This window comes from Nerophis ophidion, linkage group LG18, assembly GCF_033978795.1.
Source record: "Nerophis ophidion isolate RoL-2023_Sa linkage group LG18, RoL_Noph_v1.0, whole genome shotgun sequence".
In the NCBI taxonomy this organism is placed as follows: domain Eukaryota; kingdom Metazoa; phylum Chordata; class Actinopteri; order Syngnathiformes; family Syngnathidae; genus Nerophis; species Nerophis ophidion.
The window spans coordinates 1,318,547-1,329,956 of record NC_084628.1 but is presented as its reverse complement, the minus strand read 5'-3'; the positions used below and the strand labels follow the sequence as shown (position 1 = coordinate 1,329,956).

The following is an 11,410-nucleotide window of genomic DNA, read 5'->3' as shown; positions in this document are numbered from 1 at the left end:
CCAATTAATTCTTGGAAAATGATTAAAAGTACCAAAAACTTTAAATTGATATCATTATTGAAAACATTTAAGGTGATTGAATGTAGCCTTTTTTTCTCTATAATTTGTGTATTTTATCACATTGTTTTATTATTTGTAATACTGTATTTGCTTTTATTTTCTTTCCTTGACATGTTGTGTTAAAGTCATAATTTGCTCAACCTGATGTGTAAAATTGTTGAATATGTTGAAAGTGCCTTAACTTTTATTCACATGTGGACATGTTTGTTGTTCAAAAAAAATAGTGTGTATTTATTTGTTTGTTTGTTTGTGATTGTTTCCATTGCAGGAAATGTAGTCTTGATTTAATTTATTCTTATTTTTTTTGCCAGCCTTTATGTTTTTTTTTTTAAAGGGTGCTCACATGCCTGCAAATGATTAGCTAGTCCTGGGCTTGAAAATGTCTTTCCTTATAGCCCGTGTGTCGTATAGCGACTGAAGAGTAGTTACAAACTGAATAGCCAGCAGCCTTTAGGCAATAAACCTAGCGTAATGGAAAAAAATAACAAAAACTGCTAATTAATGACTTTATAAGCAACACGTTAGGTTACTACATACAGGAAAAATTAATCTGCATACTCTCCAAATTTAAAATGCTGAATATCTTTAAAAAAAAGTGACACTAGTGCAAAGGCAAACCAAGTTTAAAAGGTATTTGAACCAATATGATATCAAAGGAGCTAGGCATTTTTGAAGCTCAAAACTTGTCGCTTTTTAAGACTAAGAAAATAAGTGAGCTACTTTTTGGAAGGTGAACTACAAAACATGATAAATGCATGAATAAAAAGTCAGTAACTTAAAGAAAATCACTTCATTCAATATTTTAAAACTTGATAGATTATATATTTTATTATTTAATGAACCAAGTACTGACGTTACAATAAACAATAGCTGTAACTTCCATATTTTGTTGAATTTTCAAACAGGGTTTGACAGTGAATAATTTAGCACTTGTATACCACTATCGGACCATAGCAGAGGACTTTTTTCCGGGTGAAATGTTACAATGGTTTTGTTTGTCTGAGGCGGCGCCGGCCGCCTTACAAAAAGATTTTATGGAAGCTTATAAATCATGATAGGATGCGTAGACTGACTTCATATTTCAGGATTATACAGAAAAAATGTATACAATAGTCTTAAATTATGAGTAAAGAAATTAAAACTTAGCTTTGGGTATAATTTGATACGATCTTGAGATGTAAACATTTTGCGTGTTGATTTATTCTACTTCTTCAGCTTAGAGTTGTGAATTTCCACGTCTCTGCTTTTCAGTTGCTCCGAAAATAACCCCACGCACAGGAAGCAACGATGCACAACGCAAACCACCGCTGCAATGGAGATAAGTAGGTCAGCGGCCTCGAGCACTTTACACCTGTTGTTTCAGGTACCAGCATACCGTATTTCCTTGAATTGCCGCAGGGCATATAGTATGCGCCTGCCTTGAATTATTGCCGGGTCAAACTCGCTCCCCCAAAAAATTAGCGCATGCTTAGTATTACCGCCTGGTCAAACTCGTGATGTCACGAGTGACACTTCCCCTGACACTTCCCCTGTCATCATTTTCAAAATGGAGGAGGCTGATTTTGATACCGGTAATTTGAAATCGCATAAAGGGAAGAAGACTAAGAGCTATTTAGTAGGGGTGCAACAGTACACAAAAATTACGTTTTGGTACGTACCTCGGTTTAGAGGTCACGGTTCGGTTCATTTTCGGTACAGTAAGAAAACAACAAAATATACCTTTTTTGGTTATTTACCAAATTTGTAAACAATGGCTTTATCCTTCTAACATGAGGAAAACTATAATAATTCTGCCCACGTTAATCCACATTAAACTGTCTCAAGTTGTTGCTGTGATTAAATGAAATGAAAAAACCTTTCTTCTACATATAAAAAGTGCAACATTAAACAGTTTCCATTGAAACTGTTTAATGTCAACTCATCATGCTTAATTTATTACAGTATTAGGGAAGCCTGTAGTTGACTTTTATTATGTACATGTTGTATTTTTATCAACATGCGATAGCAGGGACCCTGCTATTCAAAACTAGGCTGCTACATTACTAATGATTAATGTAACTATTGCTGAAAAATAGTACAATAGCAATGGGAGAGACTATTTATCCCTAAACACGATGGAGTTCAATGAAATAACAGACAGACAGGGTTTTGATGCCCCTTGCACGCACACACACACACAGCAAAATGAGCTAATGTTACGCTAAAAGCTAATTAGCCTTCACCTCAAACCTATCCTGTGAGCTACCTGAGCTGCAGTTTAAGTTTCTAGAAGGTCAACGGGCTCATAGTGATGTTTGTAATAGTTGTGACTGGGAAGTGTTAAGTATAATTTGGGTAGAGTCCGCTGCTCCCCTGCTAAACGAATATCTCTGCTCGACGCTAAAGCATTGATTACATCGCTCTTAATACACACTGCTGATTGGCTATTACATCGCTCTGAATACGCACTGCTGATTGGCTTTGTATGTAACCAATCAGATGGTTGTGTGGGCAGGACAATGCTGGGTGCTCACTGCTGAGACAGAGGCAGAAAGCATAGCAGCTTGTGAAGACTTCTGCTTCCAAACTCGTTCGGTACGCCCGCGTGCCGAACCGAAACCCCCGTACTGAAACGGTTTAATACAAATACACGTACCGTTACACCCCTACTATTCAGTAGGATTTAAGATCCAAGCTTACATCACACTCAGATTTTTACTGCATACCTTTGGTAAGTGTCGGAGTGAGAAGAGGTTTTAAAATAATGTGCGCATGCTTACTTTTACTGCATGCCTTTGGTAAGCGCAGGAGTGAGAGGAGGTTTTAAATTAATTAGTGCACCGGCGGCAATTCAAGGAAATACGGTATAACATATATCGCCATTCAGACTATAAATGCATAAATGCTATCCGTTTTGGGCCATATTACCCAGCAAGACTTGTGCGCTTATTATTGGAGGACATTTAGCTTTTATGTTTAGACATTTCCACAAGTGAACGCATTGCAGGACTGTTCATAATGAATATTTTGTGAAAGTTCATTTTGCCCACCGTTGCTGCTCTGGACACCCTATTAGTAAATGTGAAAAATATAGGCAGAAAAATGTGCTACGTTGAACCACCTAGGGCTGGGCGATATTGCCTTTTTGTAATACTGCAATATTTTTAGGCCATATCGCGATATACGATATATTTCTCGGTATTTTGCCTTAGCCTTGAATAAACACTGGATACATATAATCACAGCAGTATGGTGATTATTCTCCATACTGCACTAATATATGCTACTTTTAAAACTTTCATGCAGAGAAGGAAATCACAACTAAGTCAATTGACCAAAACTGTATTTATTCAACTTTTCAAATGATGCTACATATTAGCAGTAATGCTACTTTTGGTAGCAACGCTTGTGCTCCACACATAACAAATTAAAGTTGTCTATTCGACATATTTCCGATTGAAGCCGAACCACCGCCAGACGATGGACCCCGTGCTGTTTTTCTTGGGAATTAATTCATTCATTTGTTACGAGATTCGCACCTTCGTTCTCTTGCAACAACCCGCTAGCATCACAGCTAACGTTAGCCACGCCGCTACCTCTCTGCTGGGCGAGGGCGTATACGTATGTGAAGTAAGAGGTGACAGTATGTGACGTATGTAAGAATGTGCGCCTGCTTGTCTGTGAGAAGGAGACACAGGAAAGAGCGAGGAGAGCCTGTAGTGTAATGCCCGCAGCTAAAAACAACTGCGTGAGAACGTCTACTCCAATATTACGATATAGTCATTTTCTATATCGCACAGAGACAAATCCGCAATATATCGCGTATATCGATATATCGCCCAGCTGTGGAACCACCTATGTTCTATTTTTTACTGTAATACTTTGCTACACTTTGTAGTCTATAACACAAAGCTGACACTAAGGCCATGTCCACACGAACAGAGAAACCTAATAAACGCATACATATCTCTGTGTTTAGGCCTCTCGTGTCTTTAAAAATGCAGACTTTTGCAAACGCTGGTCAAAGTGTAGAGTTCCAAAAGTCTCCGCTGAGCGTATGCGTGTACACGGCACAACCGGAGACTTGAGATGACGTCACGCTTGTGTCATTTCCAAGCTCAACAACACTGCCTTGCTACCTTGCTGCCTTTAAACGCACCATAAGATGATTTATTCTATGTTTGGATGCGCTATTTTCACTCAACATGAATTAAAAAAAGATTCATTAAAATGGGCTTGGTGACACTCCCGTCAGCGCAAATGACAGTCAGCTGTTTTGGATGTGATGGCTGTGGAACCTCCACCTGATGGCACAACTTTGACAAGCAAGACTTTTTGCTCTGTGTCATAAGAAAGGTGCAACATTATCTTATGTTTTTAGTCCTTGTTTAACGACAAGTCATGAAGTGAACTTACGTGTCTTGCTTCCATTATTGTAGATTGAGCCGGGCGCGACCGCACACACACAAAAAGAGCGACCAAGCAGAAACAAAAAAAACAATGTAACGTCATCCTTGTAATTTGTACTGATGTGAAAGACAATATACACTTCATCATCCATGTACCATATCATTATATCCATGATTAAATGCTTTATAATTCCCTCAAACATGCAAAATGGTTTCCTTAGTGCGTGCTGATTTTAGAAATAATGTCGACTTCACTGCACATGTAATTCATCACCATTTTGCTGAACATGTTATAATTCTATTATTCGCTCTTTAATAATGTTCCCAGGGCTCTGTGTACGTGCAGGCTGGGTTTAAAGATAATGGACAAGTCATTTTACGTGTAGTGTATAAAAATAAAAATAATAAGAGGTGTAATGCCACCATTTGTCAGGATTTTGATTGGACAAAATGTGCATGACAGCAGGTGTATGTGTTTGTGTGTAGACAGAGACACTTTTGAAACTACACTTGTGTGAATAAAGACTGTTTTCACCCCAAATACGTGTTTTTGAAACACTCTGTAATCGTGTGGACATGGCCCAAGTTTTTTCTTTAATGTCAGTTTTGAGTATTATTTTTAAGATATATAAAAATATCTCAAAACGGTACCAACATACTTTGACTTTTTGGTGAAAACGTTTAGACACCCCTGTGTTAACATTTATATTCCTGAAATGTTTTTGTTTAAATGCTTGTTCCCCTGACTTATGACTTCAAAAGCAAATATGTAAAGGTTGTTCTCCAAGTACCACTTCAAGAAAAAAAAACGTTGCTCTCCAAGTACCACCATAATGACCAGTTGCGTAGTGGCCATAAGTATTCATTGAATATTTTTGGCCACAATTTGAACAGTAAAACTGTTTGCATATTTATGTCATTCTCTGTCTTACCACCGTTAGTCACTGGCTTAGGGAATTGTGTAATACTATCATGAGGTGATTATACATTAAAATGCATATTCATTCACTGTAACACAGACCCGGGCATTCTGCGCCTCTATGTGCGTCCCTGTCCGGCCCACGTGAGGCCAATCATAAATTACAAAATACATTTAAAAAAGTATCTACATCGAGTGTGCTATACAACGGTGCTGCTTTTGTCTAGTAAAGTGTTATTTGTATTACTTCTGTGTGGACGTGATTGTGAGTGAATGTGAACAGCAGCAATCACAAATTACAAAATACATTTTTAAAAACATCTACATGTATGTCATGCATGCAATACCTCGCTGTACTTCAAATTGCTTCAATGACAAGGTCTAAAAGTGAATATGGAAAGTTTGCTGCTCAGCACAGCACATTGTAAGTACAATACTTATTCATTGTTCTCATATATGACAGGGAAGCAAAGGAGAGAGAGGACCCATGGGCGTTCCGGGTGCTCAAGGTCTGAGTGGACGCAAAGGAGAGAGAGGACCCATGGGCGTTCCAGGTGCTCAAGGTCTGAGTGGACGCAAAGGAGACAAGGTATGTAGTTAAAGAGTCCACCAGGGGGCAGTGTTTACCCAGGAGTTGAATACAAGTCTTACATTCAAGCAGGATGAAATATTTCTGTCCTTGTAGTGCTTCACTATGAACATATTCTGAAGATAATATATTATACTTACAATTTCTTCTAAAGATTGTATAACATGTATTTCATTACGCTGTCTAATAGTGCTAACCTTTAACAGTTAATGTTACTCATTTTCATTAACTACTAGTTTCTCTATAACTGTTTTATATTGTTGTACTGTCTTTCTTATTCAAGAAAATGTTTTAAATGTATTTATTTTATTTTATTTTATATATATTTTTTGAAAAGGACCTTATGAATGAAATTAGATTGTTTGAAGGGTTCTTCAACCAGGTCCAGTCCAGATTATGTCCAGGTCCAGTTTACCTGAATTGATTAACGTGGACCCCGACTTAAACAAGTTGAAAAACTTATTGGGGTGTTACCATTTAGTGGTCAATTGTACGGAATATGTACTGAACTGTGCAATCTACTAATAAAAGTTTCAATCAATCAATCAAAGTCGGGCTCAGCAACACACGCCTTCATTTATGTACACTCAAAATTAGGAAACACAACAATAGATTGCAAATATCTGTAAACAAAATTACATTTTCAAACTTCCCATCTTTTTTTATGTATATTGGCATCATTATCGGTTTCAACCATATAACTTTCTGAAGTCAAAAAATACTGAATACATGTTTTAATGAGGGTAAAAAGTGAATATCTGTTTTTGGCCTTAAAAAAAACCTTTCACTGAATGCTATAATTAAATTGACTTAGTCATGACTGTCAATGAACTCTCCTAAAATAACAGAAACCATATTAAGCTTCATAAACAAATCAATAATTAAACACATTTTTCCAACTTCCACCCAAAAGGAAGATACAATATGACAATACCAAAACAAAAGCAGGGTGGATTCAGACTCCTTACAACAAAATAGGTATTCATCCGACTCTTGTCACATTCCATAGTTTTAACATTTTTCTTGTCTTCGAAAAGTTATAAATAATTTTAATTTGAAATTAACAATTTTGCAAATCGATAGTAGTTTCGTAGATTAATTTGAATATTTCTTCAGTCAAAAAGCAGTCAAAAATGTCCTCCCATTTTCCATATGTGTTATATGAGCATCCTTCAAAGATTTCTTTATTAAATAAACATTATATTATTTTATATTTATTTTAGTTCCTTTTTGCCAACTAGAATTTCTTATTAGAGGTTTACAAACTAATAATTTAGTAGTTCCATAATTAATTATTTGTTTCCATCTTTTCCCAATGATTCCAGTTAGTTGATTGAATGAAAAACTTGAACAAGCATCATCATACATAGTTCTAGAGGCCTACTGAAATGAGATTTTCTTATTTAAACGGGGATAGCAGGTCCATTCTATGTATCATAATTGATCATTTCGCGATATTGCCATATTTTTGCTGAAAGGATTTAGTAGAGAACATCAACCATAAAGTACGTAACTTTTGGTCGCTAAAAAAAAAGCCTTGCCTGTACCGGAAGTAGCAGACGATGTGCGTGTGACGTCACTGGTTGTAGGGCTCCTTACATTGTTTATATTCACAGCCACCAGCAGCAAGAGCGATTCGGACCGAGAAAGCGACGATTTCCCAACTAATTTGAGCGAGAATGAAAGATTCGTGGATGAGGAAAGTTAGAGTGAAGCAATAGAAAAAAAAGGCTAGGGCAGTGGGAGCGATTCAGATGTTATTCGACACATTTACTAGGATAATTCTGGAAAATTCCTTATCTGATTATTGTGTTACTAGTGTTTTAGTGAGATTATAAAGTCATACCTGAAATTGGGAGGGGTTTGGTGACCAGCAGTGTCTCTGATGGAAGCCATGGAGGAGCCAAGAAAGTGGCAGCTGGCTATTTGACAGCTGCTGCAGGAAGAACGGCACAAGCTCCGCTGATGTCTCCGATAAGAGCCGACTTATTACCACAATTTTCTCACCGAAACCTGCTGGTTGACATGTGGTAGAGAAACATGTTCGCTTGACTGCTCTGTTCCATAGTAAAGCTTCACAACAAACAAAGAAACACCGGCTGTGTTTTGGTTGCTAAAAGCGGCTGCAATCCACTGCTTTCCACCAACAGCATTCTTCTTTGACGTCTCCATTATTAATTGAACAAATTGCAAAAGATTCAGCAACACAGATGTCCAAAATACTGTGTAATTATGCAATTAAATTGGACAACTTTTAGCTGTGAGTGATGCTTGGATAAAATGTCCACTACAAACAATAACGTCACAAACACGCGTCAACATAAGCGTCATCATTCTGCAATGTTTTCAACAGGAAACTTCGCGGGAGATTTAAAATTGCAATTTAGTAAACTAAAGCGGCCGTATTGGCATGTGTGGCAATGTTAAAATTTCATCATTGATGTATAAAGTATCAGACTGCGTGGTCGGTAGTGGTGGCTTTCAGTAGGCCTTTAAATTCATCATACTTCATAATCTTACCGTTCTCATTGATAATGTCATTGACAAAAATGATTCCTCTTTCAAACATAGTTTACCAAAAGAAAGGCTTTCCATCTATTACAACAATAGAGTTCATCCATATTATCTTCTGCAAAATGTCATCTCTTTTTTCTGGCACATCAAATAGAAAACACCACCATGAGTGGATTGTTTCCTTCATGAACCTCGCCATGTTTCCCAGCAGACTCTCTCTCTACATAAGGAAAATGCGAGGTCATCAATTGTAAAAACGGATACAATTTATTTTGATACAGTACATGTTTTTTGTCCAACAGGACACTTGTGTACCACTCAGTGTTTAATTACGTCTTTGGAACAATTGATGCTTTTAAAGACAGGCACATAGCTTCATGGTTGAGAAGTTTCAGGCCCTCATATTCATTGTACAAAACCTTTCTTCTAATCTTTTCTGGTTTGCCGTCCCAGACAAAATGGAAGACCCTCTGCTCATAGACCTTAAAGTTTTTTGATGGAGCTGGTAATGACAAAAACCAATAAATAAATTGAGGAATGATTAACGAGTTGACAATAGATATTTTACCATACAAGATTAAGGATTTCCCTTTCCATAATTGCATCATTTTGGGTTAGGGTTAGGGTTAGGGTTAGGGTTAGGGTTAGGGTTAGGGTTAGGGTTAGGGTTAGGGTTAGGGTTAGGTTTAGGGTTGGGGTTGGGGTTGGGGTTAGGGTAAGGGATTAGGGGAATGCACGGTCCGTCAAGGACCGCCAGGGTGGTGCCCAAACTGCGCGCAAGGTCCCGGGGGACCCCGACCAAAAACAACAAGCACACAACGACAACAACGCTAGTGACACTCAATGATGGAAGCGGCAGCTGTAGTGACCTGCGTGTGTGTTGTTGACCCCTCCAGGTGACCTTTGGGGAGGGGTCGTTGTCGTTGGATGTCAGCGAGTCCGAATGAAAGGTCAGCGTGGCCGTGTCCCGTCTGCTGACATGTGACGACGGCTGTTGCAAGGTGGCAAATGTGCTGACCCTCCGGATGACCTCTCACGTGCCTGGCGCACTTGAGCAGCAGGAAGGGGGTCCCCAAGCGGCGGTCTGAGGGTCTCCTCCATCGCAGGTTTGTCGTACCGTCAGTTGGCTCGCTTTGGTCCTCTGCACCTTGTCCCCGAGCTGCCTGCTTGGGCATTATGCAGTGGGTGGCTCTCTCTGGCTCTTCCTCACGCGGCCTCGAGGTCATGCTGGGGGGGGCCGGATTATCGGGTCGCAGGTTGCTGTGCTGACGGCGGACTCGTTGCGGTATTGTCGGCCTCAGACACACCGTGTAGCTGTCCATCCCTGTGCGCTCGGACGCGCCACAGGCGTGAGGAGGATGCTGATCCGGGGTCAGAGGTCACGTGACTCAAGCAGGATTGGCACCATCTTTTTAACCGCTCCAGCGGGCTGCGTGCCATCTTTTTTACTGCGAGCTGGATGTGTTGTGGACCTCAATGTTCATTAAAATTTTAATAATCCTCACTGACATTCTTCTTATTTGTGGCAAAAAATGGGGAGTGAACCTCTGCATAATGTGGTTGCATAATTGATAGCAACATTGCTGCTAGTGGGCATAGTGAAGCCAAATTAGCCCAGTGACCTTTAGGGTCATTTAAAGTCAAATAGGGGCCAGCCATTTTGTGGTTGTCATGGCGACTCACCTACGGTGTCCAGGTGTCTCACCGAGGGGTCCGGGGCCTCCAGGCGCGTGCAGAATCCAATTTTCACGGCAAGAGAGCATTTTGGAAGCAGCAAGAGGTTGTGCAGGTTCAAAAACATTGGTTATTGTGAACCAATAGCAGCGAGCTACCGCTAGTTAGCTGTGGAGCTAAGTAGGCCACAAGCCACAGCCAGACCAAAATATTGCTCAAAAATGGAAAAAATAAATAAATGAAGAAATAATAATTACCATCCAGATGAACAGGCAACGTTTCGACTTTATTCAGTCTTCATCAGGCCTAACATGGTACAAACATAATGAGAGGCAGCCAGGCCTCCCAGAGGCATGCATTCCAGCCGTTAGGGTTAGGGTTAGGGTTAGGGTTAGGGTTAGGGTTAGGGTTAGGGTTAGGGTTAGGGTTAGGGTTAGGGTTAGGGTTAGGGTTAGGGTTAGGGGTTAGGGTTAGGGTTAGGGTTAGGGTTAGGGTTAGGGTTAGGGTTAGGGTTAGGGTTAGGGTTAGGGTTAGGGTTAGGTTTGTGGTTGGGGTTGGGGTTAGGGTTAGGAGAGAGAGAGAGTGAGATAGAGAGAGAGAGAGAGAGAGAGAGAGAGAGAGAGAGAGAGAGAGAGAGAGTGAGTGAGAGAGAGAGAGAGAGAGTGAGATGAGAGAGAGAGTAAAGGTTAGGTTTAGGAGAGGAGAGAGTAAAGGTTAGGTTTAGGAGAGGAGAGGGAGAGGGATAGAGAGAGAGAGAGTGTGAAAAAAAGAAAAGAGAGAAGAGGAGGGTGTGCTCGCTCCATCACAACCTGTCCAGGCGACGCCAAGCCGAACGATGGCCACCCCAAGGACCCTGGAAGAAATCGAATCGGGGCTTTAAATGAAGTGACAAACACATGCGGATAATATCCAGCGACGCGCGTTTCGGCCTTTCAGGCCTCGTCAGGCTGGCTGGGCCACGCCCACTGGAGCTCTTCTCCTTCTCCAGTGGGTAAAGGGTGCTTCCTTGAAACCCCGTGGTCGAGACGGCTTCCCTATGTGTCCTCGGGCAGGAGGGTATCTCATGAACTGCCGGAGAGGGAATGAGCCTGGGCTCCAAATGGAGGAGGTTATATAGTGTGCTGCAGTGGGCGTGGCTAGTGCTCACAACTACAGCGGAGTCAAAAGACTCTCAAAATAACATCCTACATATGTGAAGCGTCAAATCGACATATTATGTGCAACACATAGTGGACAAACACGCCGTGGACTATCGGAATGTTTGAC

The 11,410-nt window shown here is 40.2% G+C and overlaps 1 protein-coding gene across 2 annotated transcripts in view; it reads left to right on the top strand.

The window, feature by feature from the left end:
• LOC133537476 (collagen alpha-2(IX) chain-like) overlaps positions 1-10,465 on the top strand; it is a 149,235-nt gene extending 138,770 nt beyond the window's left edge. The window contains exon 9 of one of the 2 annotated variants that reach the window (XM_061878524.1): positions 9,367-10,465. The gene's annotated coding sequence lies outside the window, so the exon portion shown is untranslated. The remainder of the gene's footprint in view (positions 1-9,366) is intronic. The other variant, XM_061878526.1, reaches the window with a different exon arrangement.
• Positions 10,466-11,410: the final 945 nt, after the last annotated feature.